Source organism: Miscanthus floridulus, chromosome 18, assembly GCF_019320115.1.
Source record: "Miscanthus floridulus cultivar M001 chromosome 18, ASM1932011v1, whole genome shotgun sequence".
NCBI lineage: Eukaryota > Viridiplantae > Streptophyta > Magnoliopsida > Poales > Poaceae > Miscanthus > Miscanthus floridulus.
In genome coordinates this window covers 112853462-112868351 of record NC_089597.1, presented here as the reverse complement: position 1 = coordinate 112868351, position 14890 = coordinate 112853462, and the positions used below count along the sequence as shown (strand labels likewise).

General features: G+C 42.3%; 1 pseudogene; it reads right to left on the bottom strand.

The window, feature by feature from the left end:
* Positions 1–14890, bottom strand: part of LOC136521943 (polyubiquitin-like) — a 256415-nt pseudogene that overhangs the window by 109659 nt on the left and 131866 nt on the right.

Sequence of the window (14890 nt, the reverse complement as noted above, 5' to 3'; positions counted from 1 at the left end):
TTTTGTATGTGTGGTGTGAGTGTGGTGTGCGTGTGTAAGGTTGGTGTAAGTCTGTATATGAACATATGCTACAACTGTACCCAGAGAAGAGGCACACAAAAAAAGATATAACGCTTTCTTGCCACGGTATAAATCCGACGCCAGACTCCCCTCCGGATGCGTGGCGTGATGTGTACCACAACTTTACCTCACTGTCGCACGGTGTCGCCCGCCTAAATAAATAAAAAAAACAAAATCAACTCATGTCCGCTTCGCCTCGCTCCGCATGCGCCGCCTGCCCAACGAGCTCTCCCCCACCCTAGCAGTGCCCCTCCCCCTACCCGGCGTCCTCACCCACCGGGAGCCCCCAATGCTGCAGATCCGGTGACCCTCTCCCCCACCTCGGTAAGATCCATGGAGCACGAACGAGACCCATGGAGGTGGCACGGTGGTGTTGCAGGAGAGTGGGCGGCTCTCCCCAGCCCGGCACGACGCCCTCCCCACCCCCGGTGATGCCCTCTCTCACCTCAGCGACCGAGTGTGGCAGAACCGCCTAATCCAATGTCTCCCAGGAGTACTTATCTTCCATTAGATACTAAGTACTTAAGAGAGGACACTAAACTACGTAGTTCCGTCGAGCACACCCACGGAGAGAACTCAAAATCCACATTTTTCCATCAGGATCACAAATGAGAGAATAAAGCTTACAACATTCTTATGTCATTTCTGACGTGAGCTACAGCGGCAAGCGGCTATCCGCGGCGGCAACGCAACTATTCCGGTGAGCCTACGCTCTCACGGCAAGGTAGAGATGGTGGAGAAGCATCCGTAGCTCACCGTGGTGTACGTCCTACTGACGGTTGAAGCAGGGAAGCACTGTGGCGGTCTGGCCACGTGCGACCGAGTGGGGCGGCGGCACTCTGCGATGGACACCGGCGTGTCACCACGTCTCTGGTAAGTGCCCTGGCCAAATGGCGCGAGCACTAGATAGAGGAGGTCAAGGCAAGCTCCGGGATACAAACAATTGAACTAATTCAGACCTTACCCCAATTTCACTGGCACGACTACGCACCTGGCCAGCGGCGAGAAAAACGCCAAATTGGCGGCCAGTAGTGCTCGGTTGCGCCAAAGTGATGGTCGGGCTGATAGCTGGATTTCCTGTCTAACTACTAGAATGCCGAATTGAGGTGTGGTGTCCCAAACCGCACGTATTAGCTTGCAAAGCAGTGCGGCTCCATTGGCGGCAAGGCAGACGGGGCAGCGGCTTCTAGGCTCGGACAACCTCGACCAAAGTTGTGTTAAATGAATGAGAGCATCCGCACAGTGAGGCTCAGAGGGAGCGTGCTGTGAGGTGCCGAGATGGGACCGCTCGGTCTTGGCAGGACGTGCACGGTGGTAGTGGAACAATGGTCATGCACGGGGCCGTCTCATAGGGCCGGTGCAACAAGACGACGCGAGGAAGGGCAGTGACACCGCGACATGGGCATTAGTGCGACGTGACTATGGAGGCAGGCAGCGGCTCGGCGAGTAGGTGATTCGAGTGGCAAAAAGAGCACCACATCGGCCAGACGTTGACTGTCGCGGCATCGGCTTGGCCCCATGCACGACTTGGCCAGCAGCGCGCACGCGGCAGCCGCGCAGCAGCGCTGCAGCTCCGCCCGGCCCTACGGAAGGCGACTGTGGCCGGCATAGCCCAGCGTGTGGCCGATGGCCGGCAACCGACGAGGCCGGCCAACGGTGCAACAGCCATAGCCAGGAACGGCCAGGCAGCAGCAGTGCGCACGGTGACAGCAGACATGGGCCACACAACGATGAGCGGTGACGTGCATGAATTTTGAAGCATAGCAAAAGTTACTAACGATCATAGTTGAGGTTCAACTAACTCCCCTATTGTAAGGTCCACATTGCCAAAGACCTAGCAATGCCATCGCCATGACCGGAGCGCAACTAGGGAAGGAGATAGATGGATGTCAATATGAGCTCGTCACGGTGAACGCCAGTTCACGGACAGAGCACCAACACGTGGTTTACCGCGCGTTCCAATGAAGTTGGGGAATTTTTACGAGAGCAATGTGACATCCAACACAACTTCGACCTGCACCATTGAAAGGTCCTAATGGCTAGAGGGGGGTGAATAGCCTAATAAAATTTCTACAACAACACTTAACAAAATAGTTAGACAATTATGAGGCGAAGCAAGTGTTGCGCTAGCCTACTCAAAAATGCAAGCCACCTACCACAATTCTAGTTTAGATAGTGTCGATTCACACAAGAGCTATAACACTACCCTATGTTAGTGTGCTCTCAAAGGCTAACTAAAGAGCCACACCAACCAAGCAAGCAAGCTCTCACAACTAGCTACACTAAAGAGCTTGTCAACTAGTTTGCGGTAAAGTAAAGAGAGTGATCAAAAAGATTATACCACTGTGTAGATGAAGAACCAATCAATCACAAAGATGAATAACAATGAAGACCAATCATCTTGGAATCAATGATGAACACAATAATTTTTACCGAGATTCACTTGCTTACCGGCAAGCTAGTCCTCATTGTGGCGATTCACTCACTTGGAGGTTCACGCGCTAATTGGCATCACACGCCAAACCCTCAATAGGGTGCCACACAACCAACACAAGATGAGGATCACACAAACCACGAGCAATCCACTAGAGTACCTTTTGGCGCTCTGTCGGGGAAAGGTCAAGAACCCCTCACAATCACCACAATCGGAGCCAGAGACAATCACCACTCTCCTCTCAATGATCCTCGCTGCTCCAAGCCGTCTAGGTGGTGGCAACCACCAAGAGTAACAAGCGAAATCCACAGCGAAACACGAACACCTAGTGCATCTAGATGCAAACACTCAAGCAATGCACTTGGATTCACTCCCAATCTCACTAAGATGATGAATCAATGATGGAGATGAGTGGGAGGGCTTTGGCTAAGCTCACAAGGTTGCTATGTTAATGCAAATGGCTAAGAGAGTGAGCTTGAACCGGCTATGGGGCTTAAATAGAAGCCCCCACAAAATAAAGCCATTGTACCCCTTCACTGGGTATAGTGCGGGGTGACCGGATGCTTCGGTCCAACTGACCGGACACTGCCCCTTAGCGTCCGGTCACCCAATGGCGGCCACGTGTCTCCTGCGTTCAACAGTGAACGTTTGATTTCAACGGTCGAAATGTTGACCGGACGCTCCGACAAAGTTGACCAGACGCTGAACCCTCAGCGTCCGGTTGTTTACAGTAAGGGTCCAAAACATGTTTTTGCCGACCGGACACAGCTCAGCGTCCGGTGCTTAACCCTAATTACTGTGCCAACCGACAACACGACCGGACACAGCCCTTCAGCGTCCAGTCGCTGAGCGACCCAGCGTCCGGTCCTTTGACCGACGCCATCATCATTGCAACCAACTCCATTTCACCTCTAACTTCTTTACCCTTGCTCAAATGTGCCAACCACCAAATGTATCACCTTGTGCACATGTGTTAGCATATTTTCACAAATATTTTCAAGGGTGTTAGTTCTCCACTAGATCCTAAATGCATATGCAATGAGTTAGAGCATCTAGTGGCACTTTAATAACCGTATTCTGATATGAGTTTCACTCCTCTTAATAGTACGGCTATCAATCCTAAATGTGATCATACTCTCTAAGTATCTTGATCACCAAAATAAAATAGCTCCTATGGTTTATATCTTTGCCTTAAGCTTTTTATTTTTCTCTTTCTTCTTCCCAAGTCCAAGCACTTGATCATCATCATGGTATCATCATTATCATGCTATGATCTTCATTTGCTTCATCACTTGGAGTGTGCTACCTATCTCATAATCACTTGATAAACTAGGTTAGCACTTAGGGTTTCATCAATTCACCAAAACCAAACTAGAGCTTTCAATCTCTCCCTTTTTGGTAATTGATGACAACCCTTATACAAAGATATGAATTAAAATTCAATTGAATCCATGTTGCTTGCCCAAGCATATTTACCATGTGTAAAAGGATATGGACAAGTTTCATGAACCCCAAATGGTAGCAATTGCTCCCCCTACATATGTGCTAAGAGTTTAGATTGTAGCTTGCACATATGCTTATATAGGAAATATAGGAGTCAATGTCTACCACATGATGCTAAGGTATAAAAGATAGACCTTTGAAGCGTGATACCAATCGGAGTGCACTAATATACCATCCTTAGCACCATGGTTAGCTCAATACCACTTAAAAATATTTGGAAGTGAAAGTTATCTAGTGATTTCATTTCATCATTCAATCTAACAACTAGCATATATCACACAAGCATAGATATTTTAAATTTAGAACGTATGCCATGCAAGCAAACATATGAAATACACATTCAAATGTACCATACAAGTTCATGAGCTTGCTCCCCCTACTTGTGTGCTCAAAATTTTAATTGATCCCTTTCCCTTTTCACTTTTCTTCCCCTATGTTATATATCAAGTATATCTTTATGTTTATCTCCCTTTATGATATTTCTCCCCCTTTTTCACTATTTTTACTACTATCTTTGTTTCTCTCCCCCTTTGTCATCAATGACCACAAAGGTTCAAGATATAGATAGTATTACTTGTAGGGTCGAGATTATCAATGTCAATCAATGGGGTGAGGATCATTTTCCTAAATTTGGTCCAATCTAGATCATTTGCCAAGGATATTCAACTCGGTTTGATCCAAGGACAAGCTTCTCCATACCTCCAAATAAGGGTTATCTTGTACCATGTTGAGTTAAACACTTAGAGCTCATATTCTAGATTAAACACTAGGTTTACAAGCCCATAAACATGTGACTAGATTTTCATACAAACATTAATGTGCTTAAAATAGTGATATCATACAAACATTAAAATCATTTGATTTTCATGAATGAGCCTAATAAAATAGAACCACTTGTTGAAAGGTCCTAATAAAATTGAAAATGTGACTAGATGCACTAATCATGTCCTTAGCAAAGATGTATGTCATGCCAATCAATTTTTACCTTGGATTGCTCGAAGGAGAGGCATGTTATGTAAGTGGAGGGGTGCATCAACACATATTTGAGAAATTCAATATGTTTAACTCATTCCTTAGCTTGTAAAACTTTTTCTCATCCAATGGCTTAGTGAATATGTCGGCAAGTTGATCTTCGATGCCTACACTCTCAATGCAAATGTCCCCTTTTTGTTGGTGATCTCTTATGAAATGATGGCAGACATTAATGTGCTTTGTTCTTGCATGTTGCACCGGATTGTTGGTTAGCTTAATTGCACTCTCATTGTCACATAGCAATGGCACTTTCTTGAACTTGATTCCAAAGTCACTCAAAGTGGTCTTCATCCAAAGTATTTGTACGCAACAACTACCGGCGGATATGTATTCGGCTTCGGTGGTTGATAATGCAACACTAATTTGCTTCTTTGATGACCATAAAATAAGTGATCTTCCCAACAATTGACATGTGCCCGAGGTGCTATTTCTTTCAACCTTGCATCCCGCATAATTCGAGTCGGAGTAACCAACTAGCTCAAACTTTGCTCCTTTGGGATACCACAAACCAACATTTGGTGTATGCTTCAAGTACCTTAATATTCTCTTTATAGCCTTCAAATGACTTTCTCTTGGTGAGGCTTGAAATCTTATACACATGCATACACTAAACATGACATCCGGCATTGATGCGGTCACATAGAGTAGGCTTCTAATCATAGACCGATATAACTTTTGATCCACCATATTGGCACTTGCATCACTATCCAAGTTGTCATTTGTTCCCATTGGTGTGCTAATGACTTTGCAATCAATTATGCCAAACTTCTTGATCATGTCCTTGATGTACTTGCCTTGACTCATAAATGTACTATTCTTTAATTGTTTGATTTGAAGACTAAGGAAGTAACTCAATTCTCCAATCATGGACATCTCAAACTCATTAGCCATCATCTTTCTATACTCATCACAAAATTCTTGATTTGTTGATCCAAATATGATTCATCAACATAGATTTGTAATACAAATAGATCTTTTCCAATTTTCTTGATGAAAAGAGTGGTGTCAACTTTGTCCATTGTGAACCATTTAGAGAGCAGGAAATTCCTTAATCTCTCATACCATGCTCTAGGTGCTTGCTTCAAGCCATACAATGCCTTCTTCAACTTGTACACATGGTTGGGCTTCTTGCCATCTTTAAAACCGGGAGGTTGCTCAACATATACTTCTTCATTGATGTAGCCATTGAGAAATGCACTCTTAACATCTATTTGATAGAGCTTGATGTTGTGGGCACAAGCATAGGCTAGCAAGATTCTTATTGCTTCCAATCTAGCAACCGAGGCATATGTTTCTTCAAAGTCAAGACCTTCAACTTGTGTATAGCCTTGTGCTACTAATCTTGCTTTGTTCCTTACTACTATCCCATCTTGATCTTGCTTATTTCTAAAGACCCATTTGGTTCCAATCACATTATGTCCCTTTGGTCTCTCTACTAATTCCCATACTTGATTTTTTGTGAAGTTATTCAATTCTTCATGCATAACATTCACCTAATCAACATCCTTCAATGCTTCATATATCTTCTTTGGTTCAATGGATGACACAAATGAGAAGTGTTCACAAAATAATGCCAATCTTGATCTTGTTTGTACACCTCTTGAAATATCACCAATGATAGTGTTCAATGGATGATCTCTTGCAATATTGGTTGGTTGGAGGATTGGAACTTGATTGCTTATACTTGCTTGATCATTGGGTTGAGATGATGTACTAACCACTTGATCTTGTTCATTGTCATAAGATCCACTTATACTAGCTTGATTTGTATCATCTTGCACATTTGAGTTAGAGAGCACTTGCACTTGATCATCTTCATCATCATTCACTTGCCTATGCCTCAATTCACCAATATCTATGTTCTTCATGGTATTTGAAAGTTGAATGCCTCTAACATCTTCCAAGTTCTCATTCTCTACTTATGAACCCTTGGTTTCATCAAATTTAACATCATGAACTTCCTCAAGAGTACCACTATCCAAATTCCAAACTCTATATACTTTGCTTATAGTAGAATAATCAAGTAGGAATCCTTCATCACATTTCTTATCAAACTTGCCCAATCTTGTGCCTTTCTTCAAGATATAGCATTTGCATCCAAAGACCCAAAAATATGCAATGTTTGGTTTTCTACCATTCAAGAGCTCATATGGTGTCTTCTCTTTCAATCGGTGACAATAGAGGCGGTTGCTACAATAGCAAGCCGTGTTGATAGCTTCGGCCCAAAAAGATTGACTCACGTTGTACTCACTAAGCATAGATCTTGCCATATTAATGAGTGTTCTATTCTTTCTCTCAACAAGGCCATTTGATTGAGGTGTGTACTTGGCCGAGAATTGATGTCTAATTCCAAATTCATCGCACAACTCATCAATTCTAGTGTTCTTGAACTCACTACCATTGTCACTTCTAACTCTTTTAATGGTTGTTTTAAACTCATTGTGAATGCCCTTGACAAATGATTTGAATGTTGCAAACATATCACTTTTGTCCACTAGAAAGAATACCCATGTGTATCTAGTGTAGTCATCCACTATCACAAAGCCATATTTGTTTCCACCGATACTAGTGTATTGTGTTGGTCCAAACAAATTCATGTGCAATAACTCAAATGCTTTACTAGTGCTCATCATGCTTTTTTTAGGATGGGCATTTCCAACTTGTTTGCCGGCTTGACAAGAGCTGCAAAGCTTATCCTTTTCGAACACAACATCTTTCAAGCCTTTAATTAAGTCATGCTTAACCAATCTATTCAATTGTTTCATTCCAACCTGACTAAGCCTTCTATGTCATAACCAACCCATGCTAGACTTAGTGAACAAGCATATAGATAATCTAGCTTCACTAGCATTGAAATCAACCAAGTATAGATTCTCATATCTAAAGCCTTTGAAGATTAAGTTAGAGCTATCTACACTTATGATTTCTACATCATCTACCCTAAATATGCATTTGAATCCAAGATCACACAATTGAGCCACGAATAGCAAATTGAAGTTTAAGCTTTCTACTAGCAACACATTAGAAATGCTCATGTCATTGGATATTGCAATCTTACCAAGCCCCTTGACCTTGCCTTTGCCATTGTCACCAAATGTGATACTATCATAACCATCATTGCCATTGGTGTTGATTGAGTTGAACATTCTTGCATCACCAGTCATGTGTTGAGTGCACCCACTATCAAGAACCCAATGCCTTCCTCCGGCTTTATAATTAACCTATAAAAGAAGATCAATTCTTTTTAGGCACTCAAACTTGCTTGGGTCCTTGAAGGTTAGTCACTAGGCTCTTTGGTACCCAAATGGCTTTCTTCTTTGAGCCCATCTATGGTTTACTAATGAACTTAGCCTTCACACCATTTGTACCCTTAGTAAGCATATAGCATGAATCAAGCTTTATAAAGGATACATTAGCTTGTGATTTCTTGTTCATGCATTTTTGCTCTACATGACCAACTTGCTTACAACTATTGCAAAACCGACCATTGTTCTTCACAAAACTAGTCTTGTGAGGAGCAAATGCCGCCTTGCCTTTTTTGGGGGTATAGCCTAATCCCTCTTTGTAGAGAGAAGCTCTTTGGCTACCCAAGCACATAAGCGAGCGGTCCTCACCACCGTAAGTCTTAGCTAAGGTGTGAGTGAGCTTAGTGACCTCCTTCTTGAGGTTCTCATTCTCAATCACTAGTGAGGCATCACAAGTAAGACCATCACTACTAGATAAGGTAGAGGTGAAAGTGCTACAAGAAGGATTAGTAGGAGCAATAATAATAGGCATAGATAGTGATTCATCAATTATATCACAAGTTAAACCTACATCATAAGTTTCAACATGCTTCTTTTTATCTTGTTCATTAAGCAAAGTGGAATGAGCCTTTTCAAGCTTTTTGTGAGCCTTGCCAAGCTTCTCATGGGCTTCCTCTAGCTTCTCATGAGTTGCTTTGAGCTCATCAAGGGTTTGCTTAAGGGCTTTTATGTCCTTATTCAAGCTCTTGTATTCCCTTCTCTTAATGTCAAAGTGTTCTTTAGCATCTTCTAGCATATCAAATAATTCATCCTTAGTAGGTTCATCATTATCACTATCATTTTCATTTTCATGTTCATTATCATTAATATGTTCTTTATCACTTTCATCATCACAAGATTGTACCTTAGTGGCCTTAGCCATGAAGCATGATAAAGATTCGAAGAGAGAAGGCTTCTCATTGATAGCAATGCTTGCAAGAACCTTCTTCTTGGTGGTCTTGTTATCATCACTATCATCCTCATCATCACTTGAGGAAGCATCACTATCCCAAGTGACTACATATGAACCACCCTTCTTCTTCTTGAATGCCATCTTGTCCTTCTTCTCTTTCTTCTTGTTGTCATCATCATTGTCGCTATTGTATGGGCATTGAGCAACAAGATGATCTTTGCTTCCACACTTGAAGCACCTTCTTGACTCTTCTTTGTTCTTGAATGAAGATTTCTTTCTTCTTGCACAGTAGCCCTTCTTCACCATGAACTTGCCAAATCTTTTCACAAAGAGAGCCATCTTCTCATCATCATCATCATCTCAAGATTCATCTTCCTCACTTGATGTTTCTTGCTTTGCTTTGCCCTTGGATGATGTGGCTTTGAATGCCACACTCTTCTTCTTTTCATCCTTCTTCTCATCTTTCTTCTCCCTCTTTTCTTCCTTCTCATCATCATCTCTATAAGCATCATCGGTCATGATATCTCCCAAGATTTGGTTTGGTGTCATTGTATTCAAACTGGTCCTCACTAGTAAGATGACCAACATGCCAAATCTTGTGGGCAAGCATCTCAAGAACTTATTGGAGAAGTCCTTGTCCTCTATCTTTTCACCAAAGTGCTTTGAGATCATTGACAATCACTTCCATCCGATGGAACATATCCAGCATACTCTCATCTTCCTTCATCTTGAAGCTTGCAAACTTCTCTTTGAGAATATATGCCTTTGCACCCTTCATGGCTTGAGTGCCCTTAAATGATTCTTCTAATTTCTTCCAAGCTTCATGAGCCATCTCAATATTTTTGATTTGCTCAAATGTTCTCACATCAATTGCATCATGAATGACACTTAGAGCAATGTCATTGTTTTGGAGAAGCACTTCTTCGGTGGTGGTGGGATTCTCTAGATTACCAATCTCAATTTTGGTTTCTAGCACCTTTCACACCTTTCTATTGATTGACTTGATATGTATGGTCATCTTTGACTTCCAATAAGAATAATTTGAGCTATCAAATTGGGGTGGCTTCTTGGTATTGTTGATTTGAGCCATTTTAACACCGAAGGTTGTTAAGCCTAAAATAACGGTGACCTCGGCTCCGATACCACTTAAAAGGTCCTAATGGCTAGAGGGGGAGGGTGAATAGCCTAATAAAATTTCTACAACAACACTTAACAAAATGGTTAGACAATTATGAGGTGAAGCAAGTGTTGCGCTAGTCTACTCAAAAATGCAAGCCACCTACCATAATTCTATTTTAGATAGTGTCAATTCACACAAGAGCTATGACACTATCCTATATTAGTGTGCTCTCAAAGGCTAACTAAAGAGCCACACCAACCAAGCAAGCAAGCTCTCACAACTAGCTACACTAAAGAACTTGTCAACTAGTTTGCGGTAAAGTAAAGAGAGTGATCAAGAAGATTATACCACTGTGTAGATGAAAAACCAATCAATGACAAAGATGAATCACAATGAAGACCAATCACCTTGGAATCAATGATGAACACAATGATTTTTATCGAGGTTCACTTGTTTGCCGGCAAGCTAGTCCTCGTTGTGGCGATTTACTCACTTGGAGGTTCACACGCTAATTGGCATCACACGCCAAACCCTCAATAGGGTGCCGCACAACCAACACAAGATGAGGATCACACAAGCCACAGGTAATCCACTAGAGTACCTTTTGGCGCTCCGCCAGGGAAAGGTCAAGAACCCCTCACAATCACCACGATCGGAGCCAGAGACAATCACCACTCTAATGATCCTCGCTGCTCCAAGTCATCTAGGTGGCAGCAACCACCAAGAGTAACAAGCAAAATCCACAGCGAAACACGAACATCAAGTGCCTCTAGATGCAAACGCTCAAGCAATGCACTTAGATTCACTCCTAATCTCACTAAGATGATGAATCAATGATGGAGATGAGTGGGAGGGCTTTGGCTAAGCTCATAAGATTGCTATGTCAATGCAAATGGCCATAAGAGTGAGCTTGAACCGGCCATGGGGCTTAAATAGAAGCCCCCACGAGATAGAGTCGTTGTACCCCTTCACTGGGTACAGTGCGGGGTGACCAGACGCTCTAGTCCAATTGACCGGACGCTACCCCTCAGCGTCCGGTCGCCCGATGGCGGCCACGCGTCTCCTGCATTCAACAGTGAACGTTTGATTTCAATGGTCGAAATGTTGATCGGATGCTCCGATAGAGTTGACCGGACGTTGAACCCTCAGCGTCCGGTCGTTTACAGTAAGGGTCCAAAACATGTTTTTGCAGACCGAACACGTCCGGTCATGCTTGACCGGACACAGCCCAGCGTTCGGTGCTTAACCCTAATTACTGTGCCGACCGAAAACACGACCGGACACAACCCTTCAGCGTCCGGTCGCTGAGCGACCCAGCGTCCGGTCCTTTGATCGACGCCATCATCATTGCGACCAACTCCATTTCACCTCTAACTTCTTTACCCTTGCTCAAATGTGCCAACCACCAAGTGTATCACCTTATGCACATGTGTTAGCATATTTTCACAAATATTTTCAAGGGTGTTAGTTCTCCACTATATCCTAAATGCATATGCAATGAGTTAGAGCATCTAGTGGCACTTTGATAACCGTATTCCGATACGAGTTTCACTCCTCTTAATAGTACGGCTATCAATCCTAAATGTGATCACACTCTCTAAGTGTCTTGATCACCAAAACAAAATAGCTCCTATGGTTTATACCTTTGCCTTGAGCTTTTTGTTTTTCTCTTTCTTCTTCCCAAGTCCAAGCACTTGATCATCATCATGGTATCATCATCATCATGCTATGATCTTCATTTGCTTCATCACTTAGAGTGTGCTACCTATCTCATGATCACTTGATAAACTAGGTTAGCATTTAGGGTTTCATCAATTCACCAAAACCAAACTAGAGCTTTCAACCATGCTCGTGTACTCATTTTGATGCAATCAACAATACCAAAACATGTAGCTAGTGTTTAAACATTTTTGTTAGAAATTAAATATCAAAATAGCATTGTCTTACTACTTTTCCATACTTAGGAAAGTTAAGGATTTCATTTGAGGCTAAGTAATCATTAACTCTTGTCTCAATTTTTAATAGATCTCAACCTTGTTAACTTCAACCAACAAATACTTCATGCAATAGTCCATATCTTATACTAATCCGTAGGAGCAAAATATTTAAGCACCATTTAACTATTTTACTCAATATAATTCGCCAAAAATGGTATTTTAACAATAGTTCAGGTGTTTGCCGACTTAACGAAAAGAGCTCATCTTAATGTCAAATTTGATTTTTGAGCTCCCAAAACACTACTTAACATATATTTTCCAAAAGGTAAAGTTGCATTTCCATCTACTAAACTTGTACTTCAATTTTTATTTAAGTACTAAATACAAGTTATGTTTGATCCTTGTTCCTAGAAATTATTTTTCGCCTCATGTGCGTTATACATTTTTTAAACCCAGAAACTTGTTAAGCTAATCCTTCTCGGTCCTAAATTTTGGTGCTAAGCAAACTCGTAACACCAGGGGTGTTACACTGAGCTCCCCCTACACCCGTGGCCATGGCGGTCCTCACCCCTGGTGGCAGTGGTACTCGCGCGTAGCCGCTCACTGCCGTCTCCGACCCCAACGATTAGAATCGACCAACCCAATATTCCCCTCCCCTATATTGCATATGTATGTTTCGAGTGTTTTAGGCATTTCAGATGTATGTTGCAATTGTTTCATATTGATATTACAAAAGTAGATCGGGGGTTGTTGCACATGTTGCATATGTTGTAAGTATTTTAGAGGCATGTTGCAAGCGTTTGTTCAAAATGTTTTATCTGTTTCCAAACAGATGTTGTATATGTTTTCACACATATGTTGCAAGTCTATGTTCTAGATGTTTCATCTATTTTAGATATATGTTGCATTCAAGTGTTTTATGTTGCACGTGTTTTATGCTATTCATAGAGTCAGGGGGCACCGACGTACGAGCAAATGATCCTCACATGCGGTCAAGTGGCATGGGAGACATCTGAGCGACACAGGCCCCGCATGGGCATGCGTAATGAGCCAGCACGGGAAACATGGTGCAGGAAAATAAGCTAGCACATGTGGGCGTCTATGGCAGAACCACCTAATCTAATGCCTCCTAGGAGTACTTCTCTTCCATTAGACACTAAGTACTCAAGAGAGGACACTAAACTACGCAGTTCCATCGAGAACACCACAAGGGAGAACTCGAAAATCCATATTTTTTCATTAGGATCACAAATGAGAGAATAAAGCTTACAACATTCTTAAGTCATTTCTTACATCACTTTATTACAGTAACAGAATATTACCTAAATTGATTATAATAGCGGAATATAACAATGTTATCAGAAGTTACCAAGGAAGTAGAATTAATTTAATGACATGGTGGAGCATTAACATAGTGGGCATTTTTATATAAGAGCTGCTAGCAGATTTTACATCTTTTCTTATAAAAACCATTTGTGAGGGTTATAAATAAACACTACGGTCGTAGTGTGAAAGAAATCCTCTCTGAGCCTACCAGGAGGTTACCACACACAAGAGTCAGCTCTAAGTATCCTCTGATCGCCTGCAACAGGGGGAATAAAACCCTAAGTACTCGATTGTACTCAGCAAGACTTACCCGACAGGAGAAAAACAAAAGACTCCAAGGATATGCAAGGCTATCTGGCTTATGGGTTATTGCATCTGCGGAAGCATTACTAAACGTGCATCCTTATAGTCAATTTTATTAGTAGTCATCATTGGTTCATTAACTAACCATTCTATGTAAGCACCTATGCTACTTTCAAGCAGGTGGTGAGCAATCAGAAACATTTTATCATCTTTTATATTCTAGTTCTTACTACGGTGCTAAACCACAGCCAAGTCGGTACCGTCTTATAGAAACGGCGATTCACAAACCAATGTATCCCAGCTGGATACCCCAAAACACACACCCCACTTGCGCCCCAGGCACAAGTAAGACTAACCCATTCCACTCCTGTCGTGGGGTCTAGGTCTCCGTCCAAACTTGGACTCCAAGCCACCACACTTGAGACCCGGTCTTAATATGGTGCTTAGACCTTCACCTTTCGCCGCCATCGATCAGTCGGTCCGAAAAGGGCCAAAACCCGCAACAAGAGCGTAACGAGCCTTCCTGCTCTCATAAGCAAGTATGTGCTCAGGATAATAAGTCTGTGACCTGACTACCATCCACAACAATGGACGGTCCACAATCGACCCAGGCGGAACAAGTGCAATCCGAGCCTCGCTCGAATGCTTAACCAAGTCTAGATCCAAAGTACTATTCCGTCTAGTCTTCAATTATCATTCATATATATTCTAGGTGATAGTAATATAATAACAACACTAATATCTTTCCTATCACTCGCGAATGATAGACAATCACTCGAATTCTACCGGATCCTATAGCATAACAATCTACACGATCCTGACATGCTAGGACTCATAGGATATATATATATACACACACACACACCCAAGTGGGTTAGTGGGTTTCATTCAACTCCTCAGAACTTAATGCATAAGCATAAAATAAAGTGCAGAATAATAGGGGTTATGCACCAGGGCTTGCCTGTGTAAGATATAACT